General features: G+C 36.1%; 1 protein-coding gene across 1 annotated transcript in view; it reads left to right on the top strand.

The window, feature by feature from the left end:
• The first annotated feature begins 499 nt into the window (after positions 1 to 499).
• The window catches only part of elf1 (E74-like ETS transcription factor 1), a 45737-nt gene continuing 39766 nt past the window's right edge, over positions 500 to 6470 (top strand). Inside the window, exon 1 of the mRNA XM_083560347.1 lies at positions 500 to 1488. The gene's annotated coding sequence lies outside the window, so the exon portion shown is untranslated. The remainder of the gene's footprint in view (positions 1489 to 6470) is intronic.

The following is a 6470-nucleotide window of genomic DNA, read 5'->3' as shown; positions in this document are numbered from 1 at the left end:
TGACATAGCAGCACATGGAGGCTGAAATCTAAGTGGACAAAAAAATCTAACATACACGTACTGGAAACAGTGCAGCCAGGAGAAACACTACGAAATTAAGAGAATAAACTGTTGGGAATAAATTAATAAAATTTCATGGAACAAATATTAGAATTTATGTTCCAAATGTAGATCAGTGCTTCTGATAGTGTTTAGGCCAGCAGAGAAGACTTTGCTGACCCTGACCGCCCGACACTGGTAGCTGGTGCTTTTAATTCTTGGTTGCATTATGCTATATCTATAAATATTTTAAATATTTTATTATATCTACTAATAAAAAGCAAGCAGATACACAAACAAACAATCAAATAAAATGGACGACTCAATGCACACCTTTTAGCAAAAAGATAACCAGCTAACTGGGATAAGTAATGTATATGCTTTTTCTTAACCAGCAAGTGTGGCATATAATGCAATTATTGATATAACCTTTTGTTTGATACAGTGCGCAGCCATGTTTATATGACGTCACTCCGTAAACAGGGAAGAAACCGAGAAGCCAGCCCAAAGGTGACTAGTAAGAATTTCAGAGCTGGGAGTGGGTGGGGTTTTGTTATTAACTTTTGATAGTTAAATATAAAAATTGCTAAATGACAATGACCACACAAATCACATTTATAAGCAGATTCGATTAACCATTTTGTATATTCCCATATGGTCTAGCGGTTAGGATTCCTGGTTTTCACCCAGGCGGCCCGGGTTCGACTCCCGGTATGGGAATCTATATTTTTTTTTGTCTCCATTTTTCCTTATCAATGGCACTGTTTTTAAACAGTTTTTGTTAATGTTAAACTTTTCGTGTTATTATGTATTAGAAACTACGTCTATCTTTATTTAAATAAAATGAGACTGCATAATACAGCAAACAAAAATACAGCCCGTCAAAAATAGAAAAGCTCGTTAAAATGCTTACAAATTCGAATCATCATGCAAATGGCGTGATGCAGAGATTACTTATAGTCTACTTATGGAGGCGAAGTGTGATTAACTTTACTGAAAACTGCATTCGAATTAGTATGGTATATAGCTTTGGTTTTAGAGGTTTTCGATGTAGATTTGGTTTCAGTTTTACTCCGTGCCTGTAAGGTGAATGACGGACTTTTCCATTATAAGCATAGGCTCTTACTAAGTGAACGTTAGCCAATGGGTTCCGAGGGAAACTGTGAGTGCTCGGAATTCCCCCCACAGTCCCTTTAGCGAAAACAGTGGAACCTTACGGCAGGCACGAGTCCGCACAGAGAAGTGAACTGCTTGCCACAACCCGAAGCAAAGAGACCCAACAGCCGTACAGACAGAAGAGTGATTTTTCCCGAATCGGACAGCGGGGACAACACACAGCGCAGCATGGATGCATTCCTTACAGCGGCTGCATTAAAGTGGACAATGTGTCCATCATTAGCAGCACAAGAGGCTTGAAACAATCCACTTTACAAGAACCTACATAAAATGGTAAGTAATGTATTTAAAGTGTATGTAGAGTATACAGTATTAATTCAAGTGTTTTTGGACATTTACTTTGTTAGCTTTGGTGTTGCAAAGTTTCATGTGAACATGTTCAACATACCCTGCAGATTTAATTCCTGCACTTTAAATCAGTCAACACATGAACTTCCAGTTGATTTCTAAATTGACTGTGCACGTTTATTTTTAAGTGGAATTGTTTTTTGAGCTAACGAGGTTTGGATTAAACTTGTCAAGTGGTCATCAACCAGGTTAATTACTATAAGAACTCAAAAAACAAGCATAAGACATTGATTGTGATGTTCACCTTTGATAAACAAATGCATTTCACCTTTGGTAATGCTTCACAGACATGTCACCTTTGGTAATGCTCCACATTGAGAACCACTGCTCTAATCACTCAGTAATGATAGGCTAGATAGTCTCTTCATTATTCAACACTCATATGATTTATAAATATGAATTGTGCTTGTTTTTAATATTTTGTCAGTATTTATTGTTCAGCACTGGGCACTTAAAGATTAGTGAAAGTATTTGTGTTATCTCTCTCTTGCTTTCTCTATATGTCTATGTCTCTGTCTGGTAGACACACACACACACACAGAAAAGGAAAGAGAAAGAGGCCACAGCCCACACATGGTCAATATAATTTATGGTTAATATGTGTTCATATAATTTAAGGCCATCTACTTTGTTGCTGAGTTTCCTTACATCTGTTAATGGTAATGTTTGCTAAATGTTGAACACACAAGTTGAATGTTTTTTTTTTTTTTGGAGGTGAATATGAAATGGCTTGTTGTTGTCTTTTTTGGGAGTTTTCAGTATGACTCAGAACAGCCTGCCTGTCCAGAAGGGATATTATCCAGTTTTCATGGCCCCACCTTTTCAATGTCCCAACACCCCAGTGGCCAGAAAGCTGGAGATTTTAGTTTTCTGAAACCAATTATGTTCAGTGAGGAGGTCTAAATATACCAACAACAGGGTAGTTGCTCTCTAAACCAATTTAAGCTGGGGGTTTTCCTGTAAAAAAAAAAAAAAAAAAGTATATTAGTGTATTAGACCTCTTACTTTTTTCTTGTACATTCAAAATGTGCATTTTTACTGTTGCTTCATTACCAAAGTAACATCTTTGCACACTTTGCACAAAGGACCTTCATTAGATTCAGGATTTTCTGTTGCTGGAAGACAACAGCAGGCATGTGGGACACATTTGTGTAAACTGGAAACTGAAATTCTTTGTGCTCATTTCCTTGTGCTCAGTGTGATAACTATGACTATTGAGTCATATTCAGCTGAGTACAAACTGAGGAGTAAAGGAGTGTCAGAAGAGAGAAGATGGCCCTGACTCATTGCACTCTATTCGAGTGCTCACTCTTGGCGTCATAGCCTTGGACTGATGGTTTGAAAATCATATAAGACGTGATTTAATGGGGTGGTTATTGATTTGTCTGCTCAATTTGAGACATTTTTCTTTCTTCAAAACTGCATCAGCAGGGCACTGTGGGCTCAGGCCAAAAAGCAACATGAGACAAATCCTACTCGCAGAGCAATGTAATTTAAATATCTTGAGCTAAAAAATAAGGAATATGTTGGGGTGTGGCTAGGGGTATAACAGCCTCCCTTCTGATTGTTTTAAATAAAAAATGTTTTATTTATTTAAGGTTGCCTGCTTGTTTGTTTGATCTATAGATAAAAAAAAAAAGGTGAAAAAAAGAACAAATATGAGCTAATTCCTTTGATATTTTATTTAACTGAGGAAGACAAAGGCCAAGTTAAGACTCTATCTTCCACAAGGTGGCATTGTTCATATGGCACATGATTTGTCACATGAGCAAATTATAAAGAGCATATGACATTACTTGTGCTGAAAGGACACACTGTGGCTCAGCTACAACCGACATACAATTTTGTTTTATTTTATAATTTGTGTTCAACATGTGATTTTTCTTAATTGTCAAAATATTTATAAACTGTGGTCCTGGTCAAAGAAATAAAGAGATTGTCAGTGGTTAATGCTTGCTTATTATATTTTTGTTAAAGAAAAGATTACAAAGAGAGAAAATTTAGTAACAGTTAAATATGTAAAAGTGTCCATCTTTGTTTAAGCTTAATTCCAGTATTTTGTCATGGTTCATTAATACAAGCAAAAGAGAAAAGAATAACATAAGCAATGCATCATATTTGACCTTAAAGCAATAGTTAGTAAAAACATTTTCAATAGATAAATAATAATAAAAAATTGCAAATAAGCAATAGATTAAATTACATTTTAATAATTTATGTAATGTAAAGTAAAATGTAAAAAAAAAAAAACTGCACTAAAAATAATAGCACTGAGCTTCATGTTATGTGTAATCCAATTGTAGATCACATTGTATACTCCTTGTATTTGGTGTGCACGTGGACCACACATTTTCAGAAGCTCTTTGTTTCATGAACAATTCTGTGCATTTTCAAAAGTTCATCCGACCACATCACACATTAGGTGAAAGAATTGCCACTGTATAAAAAGAGGATGTGCTCTAGTTCTATTTTGCCACAGCATTTATTATTATTATAAATTTTTTCATTTTAGATTTTATTTTTCACTCATTTATATTCATGAGTATGAGCAGTTTTGTATAAAAGTATTTAAAATGTAAATAGCATTTAAACATACAATTATTTCAATAATGGAATAATGCTTTAGAGTTGACATTTATTTATATGCTGTTTTACATTACCGACATTGTGATTGTTTCTGAGTATGTGAAAGAGAAGGTAATATGTGTGATCCTGCAGGGCTAAACTGGCCATTTTAACGAACTAGAGGTATTATAAAGCCTTACATTTTTCATTCATATAACACCATGATTGTAGTTTTCCATAAAGAAATTATACATTAATTAGCAAACTTAAAAGGAACGAATAAAACCAGAGTGAAAATGTTCTCATAAACAAGGAGTGTTGGTGCTGTCTAAAGCTGAGCAGCATAATCAAGTAAATTCCAAATTTAACTCGAAGCTTGTTGCGGTGGCAGCATTTCATCTCAGATTATGCGGCTTCTAAATCAAGTTACCGTCATATCAAAAAAAAAAAAAAACCCAACCTTGATAAGTGATGACTTTATCACTTACGAAGGCTCTCACAGCTGCCACATCCCTTCTGCAAACCTTGGAATTGCACAGACATATCTCACTTGTCTGTTTTACTTTACTTAATTCATAAAGACTTAGGCTATATTTCCAAAAACACAGCCTAAAAAAAGATTATCATTATATGCTATGGGAGACTTAGTGTTGAGGTGATTTGAACACAGTGTTGCTTTTTGGAAAGCAGGCTAAGGACACTGTGGATATATCAAGGCAGTGACTGCCTTCCCAGTGGCTGCTTCCTTGGTACATCATGAATCTCATCCGAGGTATTACAAGGCTTCAAGACGTCAAGGCTTTGCTGCTCAGCCTTGAATTGCTTTGTTGTGACTGATGAGAGACATGAGCCACTTGAGTGCCATTTTAAACACAATAACCAATGACTAATGATGTGCACATGGTGCAATTGTCTGTTGAAGAGCACTGTATCCGGTAGTATTACACAAAGTGTACATTCACAATATCTTTTGCTACATAATATATTTCCATATATGTAGATTGATGTAGCACAGGAGTCCAAATAAAAATATGTTCTAATTTGGTCTGGAATATTTAGAATGTTGCATACACCGACCAGGCATAATATTATGACAACTAATAGGTGAAGTGAATAACACTGATTATCTCTTCATCTTTGCACCTGTTACGGGGTGGGATATATTAGGTAGCATGTAAACAAATTGTCCTCAAATTTGATGAATTAGAAGCAGGGAAAATGGGCAAGTGTAAGGATTTGAGCAAGTTTGAAATAGGGCCAAATTGAGATGGCTAGTTGACTGGGTCAGGGCTCCCTGGTGGTCTAGTGGTTAGGATGCGGCGCTCCCACCGGCGCGGCTCGGGTTAGATCCCCGGTCAAGGAACCAACCCCAGCCACTTTCAGTGCCGGTCCCAAGCTCGGATAAACTGGGGAGGGTTGTGTTAGGAAGGGCATCCAGCGTAAAAACATGCGCCAAATCAAACATGCAGGGGATCCGCTGTGGCGACCCCTAACGGGAGAAGCCGAAAGAAAGAAAGTTTAGTTAACTGGGTCAGGGCAACTACAAAACTCTTGTGGGGTGTTCCTGGTCTGCAGTGCTCAGAATCAATACAAAGGGGTCTAAGGAAGGAACAGTGGTGAACCAACAACAGGGTCATAGGTGCCCAAGGCTCAGTGATGCATGTGGAAAGCGAAGGCTGGAACGTGTGGTCCAATCCAACAGAAGATCTTCTATAGCTAAAATTGCTGAAGAAGTGAATTTGATTTTGATAGAAAGATGTTAGAATACACAGTGCATTGTAGTTTGTTGCGTATTGGGCTGTGCAGCCACAGACCAGTCAGGGTGTCCATGCTGACCCCTGTTTGCATAGTATACATATTATAGTCACACTTACTAGAAGGGAGTAAGAGATTATTTAAAAATTATCTAAAGGGTAAATGGTTGTTTAGGTTCCACTTAAAAAGTACAAGACATTAATACACTAGTTATATATATATATATATATATATATATATATATATATATATATATATATATATATATATATATATATATATATATATATATATACATACAGTGAGGAAAATAAGTATTTGAAAACCCTGCTATTTTGCAAGTTCTCCCACTTAGAAATCATGGAGGGGTCTGAAATTGTCATTGTAGGTGCATGTCCACTGTAAGAGACATAATCTAAAAAAAAAATCCAGAAATCACAATATATGATTTTTAAACTATTTATTTGTATGATACAGCTGCAAGTAAGTATTTGAACACCTGTCTATCAGCTAGAATTCTGACCCTCAAAGACCTGTTAGTCTGCCTTTAAAATGTCCACCTCCACTACATTTATTATCCTAAATTA

This window comes from Silurus aristotelis, assembly GCF_946808225.1.
Source record: "Silurus aristotelis genome assembly, chromosome: 14".
Classification (NCBI taxonomy): domain Eukaryota; kingdom Metazoa; phylum Chordata; class Actinopteri; order Siluriformes; family Siluridae; genus Silurus; species Silurus aristotelis.
This window is presented reverse-complemented; position numbering and strand designations above follow the sequence as displayed.